This window comes from Chlorocebus sabaeus, chromosome 2 (genome assembly GCF_047675955.1).
Source record: "Chlorocebus sabaeus isolate Y175 chromosome 2, mChlSab1.0.hap1, whole genome shotgun sequence".
NCBI lineage: Eukaryota > Metazoa > Chordata > Mammalia > Primates > Cercopithecidae > Chlorocebus > Chlorocebus sabaeus.
The window spans coordinates 56,202,513-56,216,637 of record NC_132905.1 but is presented as its reverse complement, the minus strand read 5'-3'; the positions used below and the strand labels follow the sequence as shown (position 1 = coordinate 56,216,637).

The 14,125-nt window shown below is 42.8% G+C and overlaps 1 pseudogene across 1 annotated transcript; it reads left to right on the top strand.

The window, feature by feature from the left end:
* The first annotated feature begins 12,500 nt into the window (after window positions 1-12,500).
* Window positions 12,501-13,785, top strand: LOC140710403 (phospholipid scramblase 3 pseudogene; annotated as a pseudogene). Its single transcript, XR_012091369.1, has one exon. The product of XR_012091369.1 is annotated as a phospholipid scramblase 3 pseudogene (transcript).
* The last annotated feature ends 340 nt before the right edge of the window (window positions 13,786-14,125 follow it).

The following is a 14,125-nucleotide window of genomic DNA, read 5'->3' as shown; positions in this document are numbered from 1 at the left end:
GTTCACTTTGTTGGTAGTTTCCTTTGCTGTGCAGAAGCGCTTTAGTTTAACTAGATCCCATTTGTCAACTTTTTCTTTTGTTGCAATTGCTTTTGATGTCTTCATCATAAAATCTTTGCCTATTCTATGTCCAGAATGGTATTGCCGAGGTCGTCTTCCAAGGTTTTTATAGTTTGGGTTTTACATTTAAGTTTGTAATCCATCTTGAGTTCATTTTTGTATATGGTGTAAGGAAGGGATCCAGTTTCAATCTTCTGCATGTGGCTAGCCCCTTAAGCACCATTTATTGACTAAGGAGTCCTTTCCCCATTGTTTGTTTTTGTTAGCTTTGTCAAACTCAAAACATATCAGTATTTTTTTGACTGTATTTTCTCATGTGGCTCCTTGCTGAAAACTCTTTTTTGGTGCTAACAATTTTCTGAAGTTTCATAATTACTGAGAAAGTAAAAATTAATTCAGGCTGAGAAAGTAAAAATCAGTCTGGACATTTGTCAAGCTGGGATAACAGACACAGATAAAGCTAGCTGCAAATTTAGAGGAGACAGCTTGTCTTCTGTGAACAAACCACAGCTGTGAAATGCCATTAACAACCCCCTCTTTGAGTGAGTACTGCTTTCTTACTACGGAGGAACTTTGTTCTCGAAAATTATACACTGCCAGGAGCTTTGCTATTTGAAATTAAATCAGTATGAATGAAACATCCCACTCTTGTCTCTTGTCTGGGAGATGGAAGTCACTTTGACACAGAGAAGCAGCCTCAATTTCCAACCCTGGTGCAGAGCTTCAGAACAGTGGTTTACAGACACAACATTTTACATCTCTTTTAACTTTGTAATTTCCAAGGACATAAAACCCTGGGCCCACTTTCCAGTCCAAACATGGTGATGACCTTTTATACATAGCTCTGCTTTATTTTGAGCCCATCAAAAACCTGCTGTGTTCAAATTTTGACTAAATTTCACCCTTCTTCAGAGTCCTAGAATTATTAAATCTTTTCCTTTGTTTTCCTGTGAATGGACTCCTTGTTGCAATGAATCAAATAAACCTGACTTTGTGAGACTTCTGGTTAGGCTGGGACACTGCTTTGACTTTGTTCATAAATCATCTGAAAAAATGAAAAAAAAATACATATATGTTGACTCTTGTTCACTTTAATATCATGCCTCTCATTTATCTGTAATCCTGGAAGCACTACAGCTTCTAGTACATCACTAAGTAGAAATAAAGGGCATCTTTTAACTAATTCTTAAATTGTATTATAAATATTTCTAAAGTTACTTTATTTAGTAGAATATTATTTAAAAATTCTGGCAAATACTTTTTTTTTTTTTAATTGAGATGGAGTCTTGCTCTGTTGCCCAGGCTGGAGTGCAGTGGCGTGATCTCGGCTCACTGCAACCTCCACTGCCTGTATTCAAGCGATTCTCATGCCTCAGCTTCCCAAGCAGCTGGGATTGCAGGCGCATGCCACCACATCCAGCTAATGTTTTTGTATTTTTAGTAGAGATGGGTTTTCGCCATGTTGGCCAGGCTGGTCTTGAACTCCAGACCTCAGGTGATCTGCCTGCCTCGGCCTCCCAAAGTGCTGGGATTATATTTTCTATTAAATTTAATTTCCACTTATTCCAGACTTACTGTTGGGAATGAAAGCTGTATGTTAAAAATGATTTTCAGGGTCTATTAAAATAATTTTTTTTACCATTAGTGTGTTACACTAATAGTATATATGCTTTTGAATCAAGCTTCCATTGCCAGGATAAAAACAACTTGGTACAAAATATTCTTACTGATTTCTACTGCTACAATTTATTTGGTAACAATCCATTGAAGGTTATTATGTCTTTTTAATAAAATTTATCTATACTTATATTTTAGATATTTTGTGGAACTAGAGTAATGCCAGACTCGCAATGTTAGAACGTTTTAGTTTTTCCAATATTCTGGAGTGCTTTAAAAACAGGAAGTTAAACATTTTGTGCAGATTTCAAAGAAGATTTTCATTATAACTCAAAGCTTAATGATTTTTAGGCATGTTTGGTCTCTGTGTCAGTCAGGTTCAACCAGAGATATAGGACTGCTGGGAGATGTCAAGAGACAAAATTGCAACAAATTTAGTTACACATCCAATGGCCTTTTATTCATGATTCATAAATCTCTCCCACTGGGGCAATGGCAGAATCCACAGGGGAATGGCCAGTGGGTTTTTTGAGGCGGGAACAAGGAAGCAGCAATAGAAAAAGCGCTGCTTGCTTAACATTAGGTTCCTTGTAAGTTAAAGCACAGGGTACCTCCTGATTATACTGACTGAGGTAGGCTGAGTTTTTTCTGATGGGTTGGTGTGAATCTTGTTTTCAGGAAAACCTGGTTGGTTTGGGGATCTATCTGCTTCCTTAATGTTTTCATTTGATTACGTGACACTTAGCATGAGTCGCTCCATTTTGGTTTGGTCTGGTCTGTTGAGCAGGAGCTCAATCCTCCCATATTTTTAGTTTAACAGATATATAGCAACAGATTTATTCCTAGGTGAAGGCTGGAACACCGTAGGCACAGGCTGAAGCTGCTACTCATGTGTGACATTTCTTCAGGGAAGTTTCAGTTCTGCATTTAAGGCCTTTCAACTGACTAAATCAGGCCCACCCAGATTACTTAGGATAATATGACTTACTTAAAGTCAGCTGATTATGAACCATAATTACACTTACAAAATCCCTTCAAAGCAACACCAGAAAAGTGTTTGATGAAATAACTAGGGACTGTAGCCTACTCAAGGAGGCACATCAAAACACCGTCACAGTTTCTATTACAATACTACTGCTTGTTAATTTATTCCTTTTTCTATTACCACTTGAATAAAATTAGTACTGTGCACATATATATATTTTTCCCTGATTTCTATGAGGCTATAACATTTTTTCTGCATGTAACTTTTGCCCAATGCATAGGTTTTTGGTTCATATGCTTCTCATTATCTTCCTTTCATTGCATGATTAGAATTTGATTTTTTTTTTTTTTTTTGAAAAGGAGTTTTACTCTTGTTGCCCAGGCTGGAGTGCAATGGCACGCTCTTGGTTCACTGCAACCTCTGCCTCCCAGGTTCAAGTGATTCTCCTGCCTCAGCCTCCTGAGTAGTTGGGATTACAGGCGTGCACCACCATACCTGACTAATTTTTGTATTTTTAGTAGAGATGGGGTTTCGCCATGTTGGCCAGACTGGTCTTGAACTCCTGACCTCATGTGATCCGCCTGCCTCAGCCTCCTAAAGTGCTGGCATAAATACGGGCATGGTGGTGGGCGCCTGTAGTCCCAGCTACTCCAGAGGCTGAGGCAGGAGAATGGCGTGAACCTGGGAGGCGGAGCTTGCAGTGAGCTGAGATTGCGCCACTGCACTCCAGCCTGGGTGACAGAGCGAGACTCCGTCTCAAAAAAAAAAAAAAAAAAAAAAATTCATCTCGGTATCACTATCAGACTACTAACTCTCCAATAGGCTCCCGCCCAACGTAGGAAGTTACTTTACGTTTTGTTTTATTTTTAATTGACAAATAATAGTTGTGTATATTTATGGGACACAATGTAATGTATACATTGTGGAATGATCAAATCAGGTTGATTTACATTTATCATCTCAAGTACCTATCGCTTTGTTTGTTTTTGAGACGGAGTCTTGCTTTGTTGCCCAGGCTGGAGTGCAGTTGTGCCATCTCAGCAAACCGCAAGCTGATTTTTGTATTTTTAGTAGAGATGGGGTTTTACCATGTTGGCCAGGCTGGTCTTGAATTCCTAACGTCAGGTGATCCACCCACCTAGGCCTCCCAAAGTACTGGGATTACAGGTGTGAGCCACTGCACCTGGCCTCAAATACCTATAATTTTGTTGTGGTAGGAACATCTAAAGTCCACTCCTCTAGCAATTTTAAAATATACAATACATGACTATTAACTATAGTTGCCATCTGTGCAATAAATCACCAGAACCTATTCCTCTTATCTACCTGAAACTCTGTAATCTTGGGCCAAAGTCTCCCTTTTCCCCAACCACCTCTGTAACCTCACACCCTGATAACCACCATTTTACTTTATTCTTCTATGATTCTATGAGTTTAACTTTCTTTTTTTTTTTTTTTTTTTTTTTGAGATGGAGTTTTGCTCTTGTTGCCCAGGCTGGAATGCAATGGCACGATCTTGGCTCACTGCAACCTCTGCCACCTGGGTTCAAGCGATTCTCCTGTCTCAGCCTCCCAAGTAGCTGGGATTACAGGTGTGTGCCACCATGCCCGGTGAGTTCAACTTTTTAAGATTCTACGTATAAGTGAGATCATGCAGTATTTGTCTTTCTGGGCCTTGCTTAAAGAAATTATCATTTTTTGTGTGTAAATTTAAGGGATACAAGTCCAGTTTTGTTACATGGTTATATCACGGAGCAAGGAAGTCTGGACTTTTAGTGTAACCATCACCCAGATTTGTACATTATACCCACTAAGTAAGTTCTCATCCCTCATTCCTCTCCCATCCTCCCACCCTTCCAAGTCTCCAGTGTCTATTATTCCACTCTCTATGTCCACATGTACACATTATTTAGTGTCCACTTAGAAGTGAGAACATGAGGTATTTGACTTTCTGTGTCTGAGTTGTTTCACTTAAGCTAATGGCCTCCAGTTCCATCCATGTTGTTGAAAAAAACATGATTCCATTCTTTTTTACAGCTGAAGACTATTCCATTGTGTGTGTGTGGGTGTGTGTGTGTCATATTTTCCTTATCCAGTTATCCATTGATGAACACTTAGATTGATTCCGCATCTTTGCAATTGTGAATAGTGCTATGATAAGCATATGAGTGCTGGTGTCTTTTTGATACAATGATTTATTTTCTTTCGGGTAGATACCCAGTAGTGTGATCACAGGATCAAGTGATAGCTCTATTTTTAGTTATTTGAGAAATCTCCATACTATTTTCCATAGAGGTTGTACTAATTTATGTTCCCACCAACAATGTCTAAGCGTTCCTTTTTCTCTGCATCCTTGCCAACATTGGTTATTGTTTGACTGTAACCAACAGCCATTCTAACTGGTGTAAGGTGATATCTCATTATGGTTTTAATTTGATGATTAGTGATGCTGAGCATTTGTCCATATGCTTTTTGGCTATTTGGATGTCTTCTTTTGAAAAATGTCTATTCATATTCTTTGCCCACTTTTTAATAGAGTTGTGAGGTTTTTGTTGAGTTGTTTGAACCTCTTGTAAATTCTGGATATTACTATCCCATTGGATGTATAGTTTGCAAATATTTTCTCCTGTTCTGCAGGTGGTTTGTTCATTCTGTTGATTATTTCTTTTGCTGTGCAAAAGCTTCTTAGTTTAATTAAGTTTCGTTTGTCAATTTTTGTTTTTGTTTCCTGTGCTTTTGACGTCTTAGTCAGGAATTCTTTGCCTTGACCAGAAAAGTTTTCCCCAGAAATCTTATAATTTTTTTAGTTTCTGCTCTTATATTTAAGTCTTTAATCCATCTTGAGTTTTATTTTTTTATTTCTGAGGCAGGGTCTTTCTCTGTCACTCAGGCTTGAGTACAGTGGCAGGATCACGACTCACTGCGTCTCAACCTCCTGCCTCAGACTCCTTATTAGCTGGGAATATATAGGCTTGAATTTATTTTTGTATATGGTGGGTATTAGGGAGTCCAGTTTCATTCTTCTGCATGTGACAATCCAGTTTCCCCAGCCCCATTTATTGAAAAGGGTGTCTTTCCCCGCAGTGTATGTGTTTGTCAACTTTATCAAAGATCAGTTGGTTTTAGATATGTGGCTTTATTTCTGGGCTCCTTTTCTATTCCATTGATCTGTGTGTCTATTTTTATACCAGACCATGCTGTTTTGGTTAGCATAGCCTTGTAGTATAACTCAGGTAATGTGATGCCTCTAGCTTTGTTCTTTTTGCTTAGGTTTGCTTTGGCTATTCAGGCTCATTTTTGGTTCCATATGAATTTTTAAATTGTTTTTCTATGTTTGTGAAAAATGACATTGGCATTTTGATAGGGATTGCATTTAATCTATAGATTTCTTTGGGTGGTATGGTCATTTTAACAATATTAATTCTTCTGATCCATGAGTATAGGATGTTTTTCCATTTGTTTTTGTCATCGACAATTTATTTCATCAGTATTTTGTAATTTTCCTTGTAGAGATCTTTCATCTCCTTGGTTAAATATATTTCTAGATATCTTTTCTTGTAGCTATTGTAAATGGGATTGACTTCTTGATTTGATTCTCAACTTGTTAGTGGTGTGTAGAAATACTACTAATTTTTATATTTGATTTTGTATCCTGAAACTTCCCTGAATACATTTATAAAATCCAAGAGGCTTTGTGGGGGGAATTTTTAGGGTTTTCTAGGTATAAAATTATATTATCAGTGAACAGAGAGAATTTGACCTCCTCTTTTCCAATTTGGATGCCTTTTATTTTTTTCTCTTGTCTGATTGCTCTGGCTAGGACTTTCAGTACTATGTTGAATACGAATGATGAAAATGGGCATTCCTGTCTTGTTCCTGTGCTTAGGGGGAATGCTTTAGACTTTTCCCATTCAGTATGATGTTGGCTGTGGGATTGTCACATATGGTCTTTATTATTTTGAGGCATGTTCCTTCTATGCCTAGAACATACCTAATTTGTTGAGGGTTTTTATCTTGATAGGATGCTGAATTTTGTCAAATGCTTTTTCTGCATCTATTGAGATGATTGTATGGTTTTTGCTTTTACTTCTATTTATGTGATGAATCACATTTGTTGATTTGTGTATCTTGAACCACCACTGCTTCCTGGAAAAAAATTCACTTGACCATGGTAATAAAACTGGAAATCAATACCAAGAAGAGCTTGTGAAACTACACAAATACATGAAAATTAAACAACACACTTCTAAATGATCTTTGAATTAATAATTAAATTAAGATGGAAATTTTAAAATGTTTTGAAACAAATGAAAATGGAGACACAACATAGTAAAACCTCTGGAATACAGCAAAAGTAGTGCTAAGAGGAAAATTTATAGCATTAAATGCCTACTTCAAAAAAATAGTTCACTCTGTAATCCCAACACTTTGGGAGGTCAAGGCAGGAGGATTGCTTGAGCCCAGGAGTTTGAAATCAGCCTGGGCAACATAGCAAGACCCTGTCTCTAAAAACAAAACAAAACAAATTAACAATCCTAGTGTCACTTCTCAAGGAACTAAAAAAGCAAGAACAAAGCAATCCCAAAGCTAGCAGAAGAAACAAAATAACAAAGATCAGAGCAGAACTAAATGAAATTGAACCAAGGAAATTGCTCAGAAGTAGAGAGTTATTAGTTCATTCATTAATTACCTTGATTAAAAAAAGTTTAGCAGACATGAATTCAATATTTATTTATTTTAATTTTTATGAGTGTCAGTTCCCAGGCCCCTGATTTGATGGGTGGTGATAAATGGCTCAGTTTTTAAATTAATCCTTCCCAATGTAGTGAGAGCCTCAGAAATTTTACTACTGATGCAAACAATACTAGCAATTCTTTTCCTCTCCATCCTCAGCTTCCCCTTTCTCCCCTTCATCTTGCCTCTCCTCAGCAGAAACTTCCTCCCCACAACCCCATCAAACAGAGAAGAGAAAAAGAGGAAATTTGGGATTTGGGGAAACGTTTCCCAAACATGACTGAATCTCCAGCAGGGAGAGGCATTCTCAAACTTAATTTTATATAAACCAAGCTTGATCTACACTCAAGCTTGATCCACAATCCCACTGCCAGCGGTTGTGGTGCTTTAATTATTTTTTCTTGCTAGTTCCATCCTCAAATTTTCTTTCCCTTTGTCTCAAAGCTTGAAAAAAGAAACTGATAAAATCTGGGCACTTACTCTTTCCTTTTCTGAGTAATGACAAAGACTGTCTTCTTGACTAAACTTTAGTTAGGCTCATCTAAGTCCTCTAGGTCTCAACCTGGGCTTTCGTCCTTCTTGGGCCTGCATTGCTGAGTTTTAGTGAGAATCTTGCTGAGTCAGTTTAGAGAGATATTCCCCACCCCTCATACCTGATCACTCTCAATATCCAGTCAAATTCCTCATCCTCCAGCATCCCCCAGGTAATATGTGATCATCCTGGCCTGCCTTCAGCAAGAATCCTGTTGAAACTGTTTAACCAGGAGGCCCCTTTCCTCCGATGTCTTCTTAGTAATTTCCCATCCACTGACCACCACCCTGCTCCTGGCTTTTTCCCACTTATCCTCACTGTGTTCAGAATTGAGCCCAGTTCTGTAGTGTGATCTCTCTTCCCCTGTTGCAGTCCTGAACAAAATCTGTTTTTACCACTTTAACTACTGTCCAGCTTTGGTTTGCTTTGCCAGTATGCAGTTGTTAGGGAGGAGTCACCATTACAGGGACATTTGAGTATTTTGTTTTGGCAAGTGTATCCCCTCCCTCAGTTGTTTTGCCTTCATATTTGGGAAAATATTAGAGATTTTTAGAATTTGACCTTTCACATTCTTCCCCTAGGCTGCTTTGATGAGGGAGGTGAGGTGTTAGCCTCATGGGGTATGAGACACGTAATTTCTAGAAATGTCTGTTTGCCTCTGAACACCTCCTACTTTAATGTTTGAATAGAGTGGATTGTTTTACAGAATAAAATTGTATTAGATTTAGTGGGGAGGGGGTTGGTCTGAGCTGGTTTGATGCCACCGTCTTACCCCAGCAGCCCTATATGCTCAGAACATCTAGACTCTTCTCTCACTGCTCCAGCTGACATTTTCACCAGAGCCTTCACAGCTCACCCAATGACACTCCACTTCAGAGACGCTATACCAGCAGGGAAGTTGCCATCTCTGTTCTTTCTCTATCTAGACCCAGGCCTGGCAAACAATAGGTCAGTATATATTTAGTATATTAGGTATTTATTGTTGCCTAACAAATTAAAATTTCATTGTTTAAATTATAAAAAATTATTATCTCAGTGTCTGTGGATTAGAAATTCAGAAACTGCTGAATTGAGTTGTTCTGGTTTGGAGTCTTTCATAAGTTTCAGTCCAGATGTTGGCCAGGGCTTTGGTCATCTGAATGCTTGGCCAAGGCCAGAGGATATGTTTCCAAGAGGACTTGCTCACACGGCGCTGGTTACTGTCAGGAGGACTCAGTGCCTCCCAATGTTGACCATGGGCTGCTTGAGTGGCCTCACAACATGACGGCCTGCTTCCCCTCAAGTGAGCCATTCTAAAGACAGCAAGACAGAAGCCACTTGTGTTTTTGTTGTTGTTGTTGTTGTTTGTTTGTTTTTTGTTTGTTTGTTTTGAGACGGAGTCTCGCTCTGTCGCCCAGGCTGGAGTGCGGTGGCGCGATCTCGGCTCACTGCAAGCTCCGCCTCCCGGGTTTATGCCATTCTCCTGCCTCAGCCTCCCGAGTAGCTGGGACTACAGGCGCCCGCCACCTTGCCCGGCTAGTTTTTTGTATTTTTTTAAGTAGAGACGGGGTTTCACTGTGTTAGCCACGATGGTCTCGATCTCCTGACCTCGTGATCTGCCCGTCTCGGCCTCCCAAAGTGCTGGGATTACAGGCTTGAGCCACCGCGCCCGGCCACCACTTGTGTTTTATCACTTTACCTTGGAAATCATTAACCATCCTTTCTACCATATGCTATTGTGGTCAAGTCCATTCAGCTGAGAGGCAACCACATGAGGGCACACATGCCAGGAAGTAAGGATCACTGGGAGCCATTTTGGAAGCTGACTATCACAGTGAGTAAATAAATAGAATGAATAAATTGGAGTCAATTAGTAGATTATCTAGAGAATAAAGGGTTTGCATTCCATGGTAATTATCAATAAACTTCAGAAAACGTGGTTTTTACTTTTTCATAGTCGACTACCTGAAACAGAGTTATTATGTAGATAAATATAAAAATATAAAAAGCACATAACAGTAAAATGTGTAAGTCTGTGTCTCTCCCAGCACTTTCATACTTCACACATGGCAGAGAGAGTGGGGTAGGAATTAGATGAGATCTGAGAATATCAGCCAAGGCTCTATGGACATGCACAGAGAAATGAAGCTTCACATGCGATTTCCTATATTCCTCATCCTAGCCCTTCCGGCACCTCACCCCAGGCACCACACCCCTCTTTTGAGAATCTGCTTTAATTTCTTGTTTTTTCTTTGCTATTCCAGCCATATGTGCCCTCTCTTATTTTTCCTTCAAACTGGGTATACAAAGTGGTAAAGTCCAGATGTGGTTGGCAGAATTCGAGGATGCCTCTCAGTGAGTCACACTCATACATATCCCTCCTCCCATCCCTTCTTTTCCATGAGGGGCCTGTGAATATGAGATGTCATACCTGTGAGTAGGTTATGTTATATGGCAAAGGAGAAGGGATTTGGGATATAAAGCAAGTCCATAATCAATGTACTTTAAGTTAAAAAAAAGGGAGGTTATCTTGGGTGGGTCTGACCTAATCAGGCGAGCCCTTTAAAAGGGCATCTAAGGATTGGAGACTCAAAATGGTGAGATTCTCTTCTGTTCATCTTGAGGAAGCAAACTACCATGTGTGCAGAGAACTATGTTGCAGCAACTGCCAGGCAGCCTCTAAGAGTTGGAGGCCTCCATTCTATAACTTCCAGGAACCGAATTCCACCAACAACCGGTGAGCTTGGAAAAGAATCTGGAGCTCAAATGGGATCACAGCTCCAGCCAGCACCTTGATTGCAGCCCGGTTAAACCTTAAGCAGAGGACTCTGCTAAGCCATGCCAGACTCCTGACCCACAGAACCTATGAGATAATAAGTGTGGGTTGTTTTAAGCAGCTAAGTTTGTAGTAATATGTTATGCAACAGTAGGAAACCAATATACCATGGCTCTTCAAAAGGAGGTCTGTGTAATGTGTTTTGTCAATAAACTTGATTCCATGTCAAAAAGTTGAGAATCTTGTTTTAGAATGTGGAACAACCAAGTCACAAGTGCATGCTTTAGTCTTGTTGACTTTGCAACAAAACTTTCATGATCAAGGAAGTAGAGAGAAGGTTCTGCCAAGAGCAGGAGGTCCATGTGGCCTCTCCTCTTGCAGACCATGGTGGAGAGGGGGCTGTGGTTGGTGTATGTTCCCTTGGAACCCCTCCTGCCTGAGGGGTCTGGAGACACTGGATTCCTTTGCCTCCCACCAGGTAAAAAGTCCTGCTCAAGCTGCCTTGACCAGTCACTAGCATTCACTCCCTGCATGATGAGATAAGCATCTCCCTCTCTGCAGCATCATTCTGCACCTCCAGGCTTAGGCCTGCCAGAAATTCCTGCATGCTTTCAACCTAGCTGAGGAGCCTCTTCCTCTGCTGAAGTTATTCCTCTACCCCTAAGTCCTGTCACCTTCCCTGTGGCCAGGGTTGCAGCACGTGAGAGTTATTGGGTTAGATCAGGTGTCCCCAATCCTTGAGCCATGGAGTGGTCTGTCGCCTGTTAAGAGCCAGGCTGCACAGCAGGAGGTGAGCAGTGGGCAAGTGAGTGAAGCTTCATCTGTATTTAAAGCCGCTCTCCATTGCTTGCATTACCGCCAGAGCTCCGCCTCCTGTCAGATCAGTGGTGGCATTAGATTCTTGTAGAAGCATGAATCCTATTGTGAATGGCGCATGTGAGGGATCTAGGTTGTGCATTCCTTATTAAAATCTAATCCCTGACGATCTGTCACTGTCTCCTCTCACCCCCAGAGGGGACCGTCTAGTTGCAGGAAAACAAGCTCAGGGCTCCCATTGATTCTACATTATGGTAAGTTGTGTAATTATTTCATTATATATTGCAATGTAGTTATAATAGAAATAAAATACACAATAAATGTACTGCACTTGAATCATCCTGAAAGCACCCCCACTACAAGCCCCTGCACCTGGTCTGTGGAAAAATGTCTTTCATGAAGCCAGTTCCTGGTGCCCAAAAAATTGGGGACTGCTGGGTTACATAACTTCCACCTCTAGGTGTGGATCAACACTGCACAGTTCCTATCCTTAGGGTGAGTGAGTGTATAAATCAGTGAACTTACCACTTTTACTTCTTGTGTTGTATTCTCTTGCCTACTACCTTTTGGTCCTACCTTGGTAGGCTTTCATTTAACTTTGCTCTGCTCTCCACGAGCTCTGCTCTCGTTCAGATGCTGGCCTCAGGGACATCCAGCCCTTCTCTCTTGTGCCTCCAGCTGCCCCAGTGGACTTCCCCACCATGCCCCAGCGGAATGCCTGAGCTCTAGGAACCTGACCACTATCTTTGTAACTTCTGACCCTGTACCTGCTCAGGCTCCCATCTGCCCTCACCGGTCTCAGCCGGGCCCTGCGCTTGGTGAGCACGAGCCCCCTTCTTCATGTCCTCGTGCCCTGTGTCCTGCCCTTCTCCGGGTGGCCCGCAATGTCTTCCTGAGAAATCCAAACACCCTTCCCGACTTGGCTGGCGACTCTGTGGTCACCCACATCCCACCCATCACTCCCCGTGGCGACTGTACCTGGGTACAAAAAAAGTTCCCCAGGATGCCTTCCGGCCTCGAATTCCTGGTGCAGATTGATCAGATTTTGATTCACCAGAAGGCTGAGCGAGTGGAAACGTTCCTAGGCTGGGAGACCTGTAACCGCTACGAACTGCGCTCTGGGGCCGGGCAGCCCCTGGGTCAGGCGGCTGAGGAGAGCAACTGCTGCGCCCGTCTGTGCTGTGGCGCCCGCCGGCCGCTGCGTGTCCGCCTGGCCGACCCCGGGGACCGTGAGGTGCTCCGTTTGCTCCGCCCGCTGCACTGTGGCTGCAGCTGCTGCCCCTGTGGCCTCCAGGAGATGGAAGTACAGGCTCCCCCAGGCACCACTATCGGCCACGTGCTACAGACCTGGCATCCCTTCCTCCCCAAGTTCTCCATCCAGGATGCCGATCGCCAGACAGTCCTGCGAGTAGTGGGGCCCTGCTGGACCTGTGGCTGTGGCACAGACACCAACTTTGAGGTGAAGACTCGGGATGAATCCCGCAGTGTGGGCCGCATCAGCAAGCAGTGGGGGGGCCTGGTCCGAGAAGCCTTCACGGATGCAGATGACTTTGGCCTACAGTTCCCGCTGGACCTGGATGTGAGGGTGAAGGCTGTGCTGCTGGGAGCCACATTCCTCATTGACTACATGTTCTTTGAGAAGCGAGGAGGCGCGGGGCCTTCTGCCGTCACCAGTTAGAGGCCACCATGGTGTGAGGAGACCATCACCTCGACGAGAACTCCAGATGGTCGCCTGCCCTGGCCCCTCCTCCGGGCAGCCCCTTTCCTCCATGTACACTGCAGGGGACAGAAGGGGGCCCCCATCCCTACCCTACTCCCTGGCCTCCTGCCCCTGTGGTACCCAAGGAGGGGTATGTATGAGAGCCCCTCTCCTGCTACCTCCCACCATTGTCCCAGCAGTCCCTTGGCACACAGGCATATCAGCTTTCACACTTTACCCACGCACTCCCTCCCACCCCCTTCCAGGGCCTCTGCTCCAAAGCAGGCCTCTGGAACCCAGGACTCTGGGGTTTTACAAGAGGGCTGGGGTGGGGAAGGGCAAGCTGCACCAAAGACGGTGGACATAGCCAACCCCCCAGCATCTGCTTGGCCAATTAGTTCAGCCTCAGACCATGGCACTTCAACGGGGTCTCCACCTCCCCATCAACAGCTGCAGGAGGACCCCAGTGCCAACTTCCTCTCCCACTAGGGCCCTGCCCTCAGCTGGTGCTTGCTGCGATTCCTGTGCCTTATGTAACCGCCCTTCCTTCCCTTGCCCTAGGAAAAAGGCTGCATCTTTATATGTTAAAAAAAAAAAAAAAAAAAAAAAAAAAAAAGTTCCCCAGGGACGTGCTCTTTGTCCTGACTCATGTGAACATGGCTGCCTCTGCCTGTTTCTCTCCACCACCCTGCCCCGAAGACCAGGTGAGGACTTCCCCTCTGTGTGTCCCAAACCACCTCCAGTTCTCCCTCCAGCAGAAACCATCAGTCCGGGTAGTTCTTGCTTGGTCAGATGCCATCTTCCCAGGAGACTGAAAATATGTTGGTGTGGAGTCTTATGTCAAATTCCAGTTCCTGGCACAAAGTAGTTTAGCAGGAAATTAATGAGAAAATACACTGTGTTTTTGGTATGGGCAAAAGACTCTCT